Source organism: Pistacia vera, unplaced genomic scaffold, assembly GCF_008641045.1.
Source record: "Pistacia vera cultivar Batoury unplaced genomic scaffold, PisVer_v2 Contig564, whole genome shotgun sequence".
Classification (NCBI taxonomy): Eukaryota; Viridiplantae; Streptophyta; class Magnoliopsida; order Sapindales; family Anacardiaceae; genus Pistacia; species Pistacia vera.
Genome location: NW_022196406.1, coordinates 412,841 through 427,638, shown reverse-complemented (window position 1 = coordinate 427,638; position 14,798 = coordinate 412,841).

Below are 14,798 nucleotides of genomic sequence, written 5' to 3'. Positions count from 1 at the left end.
GCACTATGTTTTTCATATAATGGTTTAAAACCCATTAATTTTTGTTCTAAACCCCAATTATGATCTAAGAAATGTACTGTGATAGTTAAAAAATCAATTTTTGATCTACAAATCCATATGTCTGATATAAGTGCAATAGATATATTCCTAAAATTTTGAAATTTGTTTTTAAGTTTATTATTTATTTTGTTATAAAGTTTTAGTATATCTCTTCTACTTATACTTCTACTAATAGGGGTATATGCTGGACAAAATGCAGTTTTAATCATGTGAATAAAATAAGGATTTTCAAATAAACAAACGAGAGAGTCTGTAGCAACTATGAATCTTGCTATTTCCTCTCGTGCAACATGTGCATTGTATTGCCATGTTGAGAGAGTTGAGGATTGTGGATTAAAATTAAGTTGAGTTTGAATTTGCCTACCTGATTAAGTTGAAGATGTATCGGGCAGCTGCATTATTGGGGGTGCTTCTTCTCCAATTGTCGTCGCATCGTCGAAGTCCCCTTCTCAGCGCCAATAATGGTTCCACAAAAATTACATACTCTACACGATTCTTCCCCCTCCCCATTGTCTTTGGCCGTTTTGATTTGGTGAAGTGTCGCCATACATCGGATGCGACCCTTTTTGATAGTCGGGGGGNATCTCCTAAAGTTTTAATTGATTTAAAAGCCGCCATAAACACCAATAGCATTTTAGTGAGGTATTTTTCCAAAACTATATTGTACCCACCGCAACAGCCCCCAGCTTAAGTTATGGATGTTCAAATAGGGAATCGAATCTAAGATCATGTATAGAGCTGGGCATTTGGGATCGGGTCCAAAAACTCAGCCCAAAGACCTGGTCCTAAGATCAGTCCTTAAGAGGACTGGTCCTAGTAGGCCTGGTCTCAAAACCGAACCAAACCTAAGGAAGAGGGCCCGGTCCCTCCACTAGGCCCTCCTCCAAGAGGCCCGGGCCCAAACCCTTTTGGTTTTTTTTAGCCCCTTATATAATTACATAAATCCCCCTATAAATTTTGAAATAAACATAAATTGTAAGGGTTAAAATAAAATTTAAAAAAATTTGTTCAATAACTGTTAGTTGCTGCCAACAGTTATATAACCGTTGGCTGGCTACCAATGGTCACATGACCGTTGGCTGCCAGCCAACGGTTATTAAACAAAAGTAAATTTTTTTTTGTTTTTTTTTTTTAAATTTGTAAAATTTCATTTTAACCTCTATAATTTATGTTTATTTAAAATTTATAGGGGTTTTATGTAATTTTATAAGGGACTAAAAAGAAAATAATTAAAAAGGTTTGGGCCCAAGCCTGGGACCGGTCCCAGGCACGGGCCTTGGAGGAGGGACCGGGCCCTCCTCCTTAGGCCTGGTCCAGTTTTGGGACCAAGCCTCCTAGGACTGGGTTTTTGGGCTGGGTTTTTTGGCCTAGTCTCAAATGTCCACCTCTACTCAATACTACATATGGTACACTACATATATGGTATACTATATACAAAATCACATAGTATATGCAACATGTAAGTATACTCAATTTTAAAATGTGAAATACAACATGTAAAGATAAAGGTATATATACACATATGGTACACCATATAAAAAATCACAAAGTCTATACTATATGCCGTATTTATCACATATATATATGGCATGTAAAGATATATAGTACGTCAATACTTTTAATGCATTTCTCACATATTTATGCCATATATATATATATGGTACACTATATATATGACATGTATATGTATGGTACATTATATATATATGACCTATTATATTCATATATAGTAAGTCAATACTATATAGTTTATACATGTCATACATATATAGTAAGTCCCATAATGTTAAATAAATTTTATGTACATGGAATTTCAAAGTCAAATTATTATTATTATTGTCTTCCATAAAAATAACGCTTGAGATCAAATTTTCATAGGGCTTTAAAATTTAATACATAGATTATGTAACATCTTTCAAATAATTACTTGAATTTAAGATTGTTTAATTAAGTTACATACGGTAGAAGATATAATTAGAGGATGTAATATGTATATGTATATAACATTTTCTATTCTTAGTAATTACTACTTGCTATATATGAATTCCTACCAATTAATGGGCAGGAGTATTACATTTAAAGTTTTAAAACATGAAGCCCCATCCGATACTAATACTAAACAAAAGCACACAATGCACAAATGCTTCAACCACGTCACTTGGTATTTCTCCTTCATGCATCCACTTTAATTTCCTTCAGCATGCTATTTCATATTCCAAGAAAACTTCAACAAATCCTTCAATTAATGTCCAATCTCCAATCTTTTCATTGGCAAGGATGAAAAAACTCAACATGCACAGCTCCTGTAATTAATATTTGCATCCACATAATGCAGTATAAAGTCGCACGGATTAAACAATTTTCCTTTATCATTTTTCTTTTTCTCTTGATAGCTCAATGGATCAAACACCCACTAAAGGAAGAATTCCACCAATACCTTCTCTACCAACTTCTCTAGCTAGTATGGAGACATTGGACAAAACCAGAAAGCACCAACTCGACGAGCTCAAGAAAGAATTGGATGATCTTCTCTCCCGATGCATAAAAGATTTTGGGATGGAATACATTCGAGTGACTCTGTTGAACCCGTCCCCCCTCATCAAACGCTACCATGCTTTTGAAGAACTCAATGAAGCCAAGTCTGCAACCCCTCAAATAATTGAGATCTCGGATGCTACATCAAGTTCTAGGGCATTAATAGTTTAAAAATGTTGGATTTAATTGTGGCAATTTTATGTTTTTGCTTTTGTTTAATCATGTCGATGGCTTAATGAAATATTTTCTTTCTATCACATGTGGATGACTTTTGTTTAATCTTGCTGTTGTTTCAAGATTTAATCTTTTGCGGTTCATGTGTATTGTCGTTTGTTAAAGAATGGAGATAGGTTCAATTTTTGCAATCAAACAATTGTTGATAGTGAAAGTATATACATTAAAACCTCTCTATAATGATACTTTATATAGGAATAAACTCTACATAGTCATAAAAAAATTTAATCCCATTTTGGGATAGTTATAAATAAGAATAAACTCCACATTGTAATAAGTTATAATTTTTCTAATTCTCGTCTTAAGGAAAGTTACCTCCATATAGTAATAATTATCTGTATATTACCAAAAAATATATGTTATGTTACATTAAAGATTTAAGATGAAATAAAATATTTATCTAAAGTTGTTTGGGACAATGATTTATATTTTAGAGTTGTTACCACATCTTTTACCTTGCTAGTATGTAATAACTTACTAGCATGGACACCTTCTTATTGAAGCCAAAATATTTTTAGCTTCTCAAGCATGTTTAGAGCTTCATGATACGAAACTTTTTGTATTTCCGTACTATCATCCTTAGGATTGTTTCCTTTATCTTCTTGTCTAATTGTAGTAATGATTTCTTCTTCGGTTAAAGCATACACGATTTGTTGCTCATTTAAATGATCGAGGAAGACATTAATATCCATTTGGTTAGTGTAGTGAAATTGTCGAATCTAATCACTCAATTTTGCAATAACTCTTTTATTTTTCTCGTCCACTTCATTTGCAACTTGCAATTCATCGAAATCGGGGGTCCTAATTTTGCAATGCTTAAAACTATTGGCAATTATCTGTGGCTTCACATCAATTGACTATGCATCAACTGTGTTTATAGTTCCATCAATGATACTTATCTTTATTGGTTCCAAGACACGGTCTTCTATCCATCTCAAAAGTAGGCAATTGAAGGGCTGAATTGAAATCCTAATATTACTAAAATATGAATTGAAATCCTAATATTGTACTACTAAAACATGAATTTAAAAATAAGAAATCAAAACTATAATTTTTTTAACTACACCTCCATTAAGTTATAACCTCCTTATAGTAATAAAATTAGTTGGTCCCACCATTATGACTATAGAGAGGTTTTACTGTATATAGTTACAGTTACAGATAGACATGAAAGGAAATATGGTACATAGTATTTATGGGTTAAAAGTGTGTGTAGTTTTCGTTGTAGAATTAAATTAATTTAACTATAAGAAAGAAAGTTGGGCTACATAACATACGAACCATGCATTATTAACTTAAAATGTGAACAACAAGACAATCATGGTTAATGACATTGCTGTGATGACTTATGATAACAGTTATGTGAAAATTGCATACTAATAGTCATGTCTGTTGTTAGGTTTAGGCGTTTCATCTTTAAACACTATGATAATGAAAATATTGTTTATAAATCTAAATGTAATGTCGCAATCTATTCTAATTTTCTAAACTTTTATTCTGCCTACTCATTTTCTATTTTTTTTAAATTATATATTTCTTCATTGATTATTAGTCTTCGTAATTGGCATCCATGTATTTCAAAGAATAAATAAATCAATTATTAAAACCTTTTAATAAGAAAAATATAATAAAATATGAGAGGATCTTATATTACAAACCTTCTACAATTGAGAGAGATAAAAAATAAAAAAATAAAAAAATAAAAAATCATAAGACAGTCTCACACATTATACACATTTGTTCTTATAGTACATTAGAAGAGATTCGAATGAGATAATTTTATAAGATTCTTAAAGGCACATGTTTTTAATAAATTCCAGTTGAAGTATTTCCTAATTAATATAATTTCATCTTTGTATCAGATTTTCTACCTGGCCTTATCTCTTTTAATCCAATGATATATCTTAAGCGTTGTGTAATGCAATTTATTTTAATTTTAAAAAAAAAAAAGCATCGTTGCTCTTAGAGTTTAAAAGGAAGTAGAAATTGACTCAATTATGTTGGTGAATTTAATTGATAAATAAAAGGATACCAAGATGATTTCAAATTGATAAATACAAGTATGTAAGTTTGTGCTGCAGTAAAAAGGGACTTTCAAACTTATTTCAGATAGATTTTTTATAACATTTAAATCTTCTTGGTAACAAATATAATATTTTACAATAAATCTAAGATTTTGAAAATATCTCCTTGGAATTTGAAAATATCTCCTTGGAATTTGATTTCTAGACTTACTTCTTAATTCACCAAGGGCAAATATGTCTTTTTATATATAGATCATCCTTTGAAAAGTCCAATATATCTCTATTTGATCCGGATTAATTAATCCAACTATCATTTCATAAAAGATACACAAAAATCATTTTTCTCATCATGGAAAGTCGCACGGATTAAACAATTTTCCTTTATCATTTTTCTTTTTCTCTTGATAGCTCAATGGATCAAACACCCACTAAAGGAAGAATTCCACCAATACCTTCTCTACCAGCTTCTCCAGCTAGTATGGAGACATTGTACAAAACCAGAAAGCACCAACTCGACGAGCTCAAGAAAGAATTGGATGATCTTCTCTCCCGATGCATAAAAGATTTTGGGATGGAATACATTCGAGTGACTCTGTTGAACCCGTCCCCCCTCATCAAATGCTACCATGCTTTTGAAGAACTCAATGAAGCCAAGTCTGCAACCCCTTCAATAATTGAGATCTCAGATGATACATCAAATTCTAGGGCATTAATAGTTTAAAAATGTTGGATTTAATTGTGGCAATTTTGTGTTTTTGCTTTTGTTTAATCATATCGATGGCTTAATGAAATATTTTCTTTCTGTCACATGTGGATGACTTTTGTTTAATCTTGCTGTTGTTTCAAGATTTAATCTTTTGCGGTTCATGTGTATTGTCGTTTGTTAAAGAATGGAGATAGGTTCAATTTTTGCAATCAAACAATTGTTGATAGTGAAAGTATATACATTAAAACCTCTCTATAATGATACTTTATATAGGAATAAACTCTACATAGTCATAAAAAAATTTAATCCCATTTTGGGATAGTTATAAATAAGAATAAACTCCACATTGTAATAAGTTATAATTTTTCTAATTCTCGTCTTAAGGAAAGTTACCTCCATATAGTAATAATTATCTGTATATTACCAAAAAATATATGTTATGTTACATTAAAGATTTAAGATGAAATAAAATATTTATCTAAAGTTGTTTGGGACAATGATTTATATTTTAGAGTTGTTACCACATCTTTTACCTTGCTAGTATGTAATAACTTACTAGCATGGACACCTTCTTATTGAAGCCAAAATATTTTTAGCTTCTCAAGCATGTTTAGAGCTTCATGATACGAAACTTTTTGTATTTCCGTACTATCATCCTTAGGATTGTTTCCTTTATCTTCTTGTCTAATTGTAGTAATGATTTCTTCTTCGGTTAAAGCATACACGATTTGTTGCTCATTTAAATGATCGAGGAAGACATTAATATCCATTAGGTTAGTGTAGTGAAATTGTCGAATCTAATCACTCAATTTTGCAATAACTCTTTTATTTTTCTCGTCCACTTCATTTGCAACTTGCAATTCATCGAAATCGGGGGTCCTAATTTTGCAATGCTTAAAACTATTGGCAATTATCTGTGGCTTCACATCAATTGACTATGCATCAACTGTGTTTATAGTTCCATCAATGATACTTATCTTTATTGGTTCCAAGACACGGTCTTCTATCCATCTCAAAAGTAGGCAATTGAAGGGCTGAATTGAAATCCTAATATTACTAAAATATGAATTGAAATCCTAATATTGTACTACTAAAACATGAATTTAAAAATAAGAAATCAAAACTATAATTTTTTTAACTACACCTCCATTAAGTTATAACCTCCTTATAGTAATAAAATTAGTTGGTCCCACCATTATGACTATAGAGAGGTTTTACTGTATATAGTTACAGTTACAGATAGACATGAAAGGAAATATGGTACATAGTATTTATGGGTTAAAAGTGTGTGTAGTTTTCGTTGTAGAATTAAATTAATTTAACTATAAGAAAGAAAGTTGGGCTACATAACATACGAACCATGCATTATTAACTTAAAATGTGAACAACAAGACAATCATGGTTAATGACATTGCTGTGATGACTTATGATAACAGTTATGTGAAAATTGCATACTAATAGTCATGTCTGTTGTTAGGTTTAGGCGTTTCATCTTTAAACACTATGATAATGAAAATATTGTTTACAAATCCAAATGTAATGTCGCAATCTATTCTAATTTTCTAAACTTTTATTTTGCCTACTCATTTTCTATTTTTTTAAAATTATATATTTCTTCATTGATTATTAGTCTTCGTAATTGGCATCCATGTATTTCAAAGAATAAATAAATCAATTATTAAAACCTTTTAATAAGAAAAATATAATAAAATATGAGAGGATCTTATATTACAAACCTTCTACAATTGAGAGAGATAAAAAAATAAAAATTCATAAGATAGTCTCACACATTATACACATTTATTCTTATAGTACATTAGAAGAGATTCGAATGAGATAATTTTATAAGATTCTTAAAGGCACATGTTTTTAATAAATTCCAGTTGAAGTATTTCCTAATTAATATAATTTCATCTTTGCATCAGATTTTCTACGTGGCCTTATCTCTTTTAATCCAATGATATATCTTAAGCGTTGTGTAATGCAATTTATTTTAATTTAAAAAAATAAAGCATCGTTGCTGTTAGAGTTTAAAAGGAAGTAGAAATTGACTCAATTATGTTAGTGAATTTAATTGATAAATAAAAGGATACCAAATGATTTCACATTGATAAATACAAGTATGTAAGTTTGTGCTGCAGTAAAAATGGACTTTCAAACTTATTTCAGATAGATTTTTTATAACATTTAAATCTTCTTGGTAACAAATCCAATATTTTACAATAAATCCAAGATTTTGAAAATATCTCCTTGGAATTTGATTTCTAAACTTAATGATGAGAGAGAAAATGAAATGAAATTTGAAATTCAAAATTCATTCCATTCTCTCTCTCACCATTAAATCATGTTTTTACTTCTTAATTCACCAAGGGCAAATATGTCTTTTTATATATAGATCATCCTTTGAAAGGTCAAATATATCTCTATTTGATCCGGATTAATTAATCCAACTATCATTTCATAAAAGATATACAAAAATCATTTTTCTCATCATGGTATTAAAGCTTTAGGTTTTTTTTTTTTTTTTGGATTTGAATATTTGGCTTCATCGCCAAGTTACTGCTCAGCCTTCATTATTGAAGTTACTCATCGACATGTTAGAGAAAATCGAGACTATTGTTTCATTTGAAGATATGCTGCACTCCAAGGTTATCGAGGAGTTGCAGAACATTCAAGCAGCAAACCAATTGACTGGAAAAAATTATTTGATGTGGTCTCAACAGATTCGAACCTTTCTAAAAGGAAAAGACATGTTGCACCATCTCTTTGGTATCGAGTCGAAATCAGATGATCCGAGTTTTGATGCTTGGGACCAAGAAGATTCCATGGTCATGTCATGGCTCTAGAATTCAATGTCACTAGTAATGAATGACACATGCATGTTTTTTACAACAAACAAGGATGTATGGGAAATAGTCCGACAGACCTATTCGAAGGTTCTCGATGTTGCACAAGTCTGTGAGATTAAGATTAAAACATCTGCCACCAAACAAGGAAGTCAATTAGTCACTAAATATGCCAACGCCTTGTAAAGTCTGTGGCAAGAGTTAGATCGTTACAGATGCATCAGGATGAAGTGTAGCGATGATGCAAACATATTGAAAAACTTTATTGAAAATGATCAGGTCTATGATTTTCTTGCTAGCCTCAATGTTGAGCTCGATCAGGTGAGAGTTCAAATTCTTGGAAAGTAGGACCTACCTTCTTTGAATGAAGCTATATCTTTGATTCATGCTGAAGAAAGCAGATGAGGGGTGACGTTAGATATCCAACCACTAGAAGGCTCAACTTTAATCTCTACTAACACCAATAGTAGAGATTTTAAATTTGCAGCATAAGAGTCACAATCAGGGACTGAAAATGGGCAAGCAAATACGTCTCGCACAACCAATAACAAGGACAATATTTGGTGCACCTACTGTTAAAAACCTTAGCATACAAGGGATCAATGTTGGAAGCTTTATAGGAAGCCTCAAACCTTTAGTAAAGAGAGGGGTTTCAATGGAGGACAACAACATAGTCATGCAAATTTTACTAGCTCTCATTCCTTTCTAAAAGTCCATCAACCAAGAGAGAAAACACTTGGCTTCATCATCACTGCCTTAGGCATAATTCTTTTAGTACTATTAAAATTATGTTTCCTCTATTGTTCAAAGGAGTTGATGTAGAAAAATTACATTGTGATGCATGTGAATTTGCAAAACATCATTGTGCTTCTTTTAAAATCAATAATAAAGAGTTTCAAGTCCTTTTGCTTTAATTCATAGTGATATTTGGGTTCCTTCTACCATTTCTAATATTTTTAGTGCTAGATGGTTTGTCTCATTTATAGATGATTGTACCTAAGTAACTTTGCATTTTTATTCTCAAACAAAAATCAGATGTGAGCACTATTTTCCCCAAATTTCACAAAATGATTATAACTTAATTTAGGGTGCAAATCAAGAGGTTTCGGTCCAACAATGCAAATATTATTTTAATCAAGTCCTTTCTCCTTACTTTTAAAAGGAAGGCATCATATATGAATGCTATTATGTTAATACACCCCAACAAAATGGGGTTACTGAGAAAAAAAATGGCTACCTACTTGCATCCACTAGAGCTTTCTTATTCCAGAAAAAATGTTCCTAAATCATATTTGGGAGAAGTTGTGCTTACTGCTACCCATCTCATAAATAGAGTACCAATTAGAGTCTTGGGATTCAAAAGTCCTATGGAATTGTTTTATGAATATTTTCCAGACTTTAATTCCTTAATTGGGTTGGTACCAAGAATTTTTGGTTGTGTTTCCTTTGTCCAGTTCATTCCAATAATCGAGGTAAATTAGATCCACAAACAATAAAATGCATTTTTGTAGGCTATTTTCTTACTAAGAGAGGTTAAAATGCTATCATTATTCAACTTAGAAATTTTATGTCTCTTCCAATGTGACATTTGTGAAACAAGCGAACTATTTTACTCGTCCTTATCTTTAGGGGGAGACACTTATGAAGATAAAGACAATGATTTATGTTTGCTCGAGCCTCTTTATTCTAGTTGTTTTTCAACCATTCCAAATTCATAGGGATTATGCCGACCTTAGAACTCCTTGAACCCGAATTGCCTAAGCCTTCTAGCCCCAATCCAATAACTCAAACTCCATCTTCTTCAGGGAAACAGGTTCCTAGTTTTATGAGGCCATTACAAGTTTACTCAAGAAGGAAAACAATTATCATAGAACCCATGCACATTCAAGAGTCTGAACGGACCAGGAATGAGGAAACACTTCTTTACAATCTTCTCCAATTGTTCCTATTGCTTCTCATGAATTAGTAGGTACTAGTGAACCATATCTTCTCACTACAGTAAAAAAAGGTACTAGAACATGTAAAAAGCACCTATTATATCCTCTTTCTAATTTTGTGTCTTGTGAAAGGTTGCATATCACCAAAAGCTTTCTTATCACTGAATACCATATCCATACCTAAAACTTATCTGAGGCACTAAAAAGTGAAAAGTGGAAGCAAGCTATGAGAGTCGAGATGGAAGCACTAAAAAGAATGATACGTGAGAGCTAGTTGAGTTACCAACAAGAAAGGTTTAGTGGGACGCAAATGGGTGTTCATTGTGAATATAATGTAGATGATCTCTTGAGAGATATAAAGCCAGCTTGTAGCCAAAGGCTATACACAACTTATGGAATAGATACCAAGTGACTTTTGCAGCGATGGCTAAGATGAACACAATGAAATTTTGCTCTCTTTGGTGGTTAGTTTGATTGGGATTTACAACAATTTGATGTAGAAAATGTCTTCTTACATAGAGAGCTTAAGGAAGAAATTATATGGACTTCAATTGGTTTTGGTATGAACTTGAAAGGGAAGGGTATGTAAATTGAAGAAGCTTGTATGGGTTGAGGCAATCTCACGAGTCTGATTGGAAGATTTTCTATACGGTATGATGATCGTGGGATACAAGCAAAGCCAAGGCGATCATACATTTTCATTAAACACTCAGCTTTAGGGGATATGCTTTCTAGTCTATGTAGACAATAAATAGTGACTGGAAATGACCTTGAGGAAGGAAAGCTTGAGGCAATACCTAAAAATAGAACTTGACATAAAAGAGCTAGGAAAACTAAAGTATTTTGGGGGATTGAAGTGGCTCGCTCTAGTAAAGGGATTTTTGTTTCTAAACAAAAGTATAAACTCGATATTGCAAGAAACAGTAAGATGACATGCAAGCCAATCGATACCACGATTGATTCGAACATAAGTTTGGGGAAGCTAGTGAGGATGTTGTAGTGGATAAGGGTATTTATCAAAAATTGGTTGGAAGACTGATTTATCTGTCGCATACAGGGCCAGACATAGCCTCTGCGGTCAGCATTGTGAGGCGATTCATACACAACCCTAAAGAAGTCCATTTGCAGGCTGTGCAAACATTTACATTACCTAAAGCTATTAGGAAAAAGAATTATGTTCAAGAAAGGAGTAGAGCTAACATTAGAAGCATATATGATGTAGGTTAGAGGACGATAGTAAAATAGATCAACCTCTAGATATTGTACATTTCTGGTGGGAACTTATGGGCTTAGAAGAGTAAGAAACAAAATATTGTAGCAGATCAACTAAGATGTTGAATTTTGTGCAATGACTTAAGGAATATGTGAGCTACTATGGCTAAAGATTGTTCTAGATGGCTTAAGAATTAAGTGGATGCATGAGGGACTTACTGTGACCATAAATCAGCTGTTAGCATTCCACACAACGAGCAACATGACATGACCAAATATGTGGAGGTGGATGACACTTTATAAGGAAAAGCTTGGTAGGGCTTAATTTGCACTTGGTGTATCTACAGGAAGGCAACTAGCTATGTCTTGACCAAAGGTTTAACTAATGTCACATTTCAAACAATTGTAGGCAAGCGGGAATGGAGAATATCTATTCACCAGCTTAAGAGAGAGTGTGGAAAATAATGGTTTTTCCTATATCAAAAAACGTGATCCTTGCTATAAAATATTATATTGGCTAGGATAAGGTAGTTTAGGGTACTTATTAGGAATCCTAGAAGTTTTAGGGTAGTTTCTATTTTGTGTGTGTATATAAGAGGGTTGTAATACTCGATTAAAGATATCCAAAAACATTTTTCTCATCATTAAATAACATTAAATCAAAACTTTAATTTCTTAAATTATATTAGTTCGTTTGTTAAAAAATAAAGAGTTGTATCTAAAGGTGGAACAAATGGGGTGGGTTAGGGGGTCAACCCAACCCCACCGCATATTCATGCCGGCGCGGGCAGGGTTTTAAAGTCAACCGGTGTGGGTTAATTTTTTTTATTTTAAAAAACACCAAATAAACCGTAGGTTGGAGTTTTCAACCCGGGTTGGGACGAAAAAAACAAAAAATATTTTTTTTTTGCAAATATCTCTTACCCGAAATATATCGTTTTGTACTGGAGGGGTCTTTTCGTTATTTTCTTTTTTCTCATTTTTTTTTCTATAAATAGGGCCTAAACTCTCATATTTTCTACATCCCAATTCTCCATTTCTCTAATTTATTGAATCCCACTAATTATTCTTTTGTGTCAATTTGCTCTCATTTAATTTTATAGTTTTTGCAATTTTCAATTCATATTCCAAATTCCAATTCTTCTTTATTTTATTTTTAAATCAATTTTTTTTTTTTTTAACTACAATGGATAGATATTTCATCCCATCGATTCGATGATGAAGGAAACTATCTAGTTCCCCTGAATTTACTAACATAATGCAGTAGAATCAAATAGTCCCGCTTTCTCAGTTCAGAAACGATACACCTCATAATATTCCTCGATTCCTCCCATGTGCTAAGCTCCCGGTGGTTCTAGAAGTCGTCCTCGTAATCGTTCCTTGTAACTTCATCTCAAGAGAAGCGGGTTCATCAACTACTGTCGAAACGACGACAGAACACATCAGACGTTTGAGGGTATTTCAATGTTTTCGACAAGAAAATGGAGTTCAAGTGAAGAAGCAAGATGAAGTATTGTGGAAATATTTATAAAGCTGATTCAGGTATCGCGTCTTGTCTAACTCATCTAAGCAGATGGGTTCATCAATGGGTCGAAACCGACGACACAAACAACATCAGACGTTTGGGTGCATTTCGATAAGTTTTACGAGATATAAAATGGAGTTCAAGTGAAGAAAGCAAGATGCAAGTATTGTGGAAATATTTATAAAGCGATTCAGGTAATGGTACTAGTACTTTAAAAGGCAGTTAATAAACATTTACTCAGCATGAAATAGAAGAACCAATCAAACTCAAATAACTAATATGGGTACTATTGGTGTTACAATTGATGTATAGGGAACATAGCTTATATATTGCAGCTGGTCACCTATTAATATGGCTGAAGATAAAATTTTTGAAAGATTTATTAAAAATTCATTTTCCAAGATTAAAAAGTTATTCAAAACTGCAACTAGAAATGATTAATAAAATTGTTTGGGAAAATGAATAGAATTAAAAAATAAATACAATAGTTGTCGTTAGTGTGGCTCAACCGCCGATATTTGTGAGTGGTAGAGCTAAACAATATTATATTGTGTGTGACTAGTCATTATTTTGAATGAATGTAAATTAAATAAATCTTTTGGGATTTAGATTAATGGAGATATGGATCATAGTGGTCACAACAATTATAATAAAAATGTTGAAGTTTTAGAGATTATGATGTTGTAATAAAGTGATAAGTTTAACTTATTATGCAAGTGCATATTATCAACTATAATTTTTTTAAAATTAATTTTCCTTTTATGACAATTTGAAGTTTTTCACCAACGATGTCATGTCATATTAATTTAATTGTGAAAAGTGGTATGAAAAAAATTAGAAAAATATATTGATAGAAATAGAGCTCTTAGCTTGGATTACTTGGTAATAAAAGAATGCTGAATTTCAAGATGTTTGTATAAAATCAAATATGTATCCTAGAACTTTTGCATTAGACATGCTGTTAGATGGAATAGTACTTATTAATGTTTGATCATGTTTATCTTATGCAAATTTAATTAGTTATTTTAGCAAATAATAGAGGTCCTCATTATTTGGGTAGAAAATGATTGGCATATAGCCCAAAAATTTCATTCTTTCTTAAATTTTTTACCATCCATTTTACAACTTTCTGGTGTGTATTATCTACTAGTCCATCGGTAATAATATAAATATAAAAATTTCAGATTTATTTAGAAAAAACAGAAGAAACAATGAAATTTAGCGGGACCAATAGAAGCAATGGAATTAAAATTTAAATATTGGAAACCCATCCTTTTTTTTATGTTTAGGTGCATATTTGATCCTAAAATTAAAGTAGCAGGTTTAGAAAATGGTTTAGACACATTAACTGAAATTTACAAAACGAAGCATATGCCAATCAATAGGAGAGGTAAGAGATGTTTTGCAGAGGTATATTTGCAATATGAAAACAGGTAGGGAACCAGCAAAGAGGCGAAAACCTGGGGAAGTGCATCAGAAGAAACAAATGAAGACTGACCTTGGAGTGCATTTAATAGGCGAAGAGGACCCGAACCCGAAGCACAACCCTCTTCAAAGCACCACAACAATGACGTCCTCTATGTGTTACAGAGTAAGAGCTTACCAATATTGGGAACCCTCGAGTGTTACCGGCAAATCCACAACAAAGAGCAACTTTGATGTCTTAGAATATTGGAAAACCGAAAATGAGTTTTTCCGGTATTATCAAGACTTGCCTTG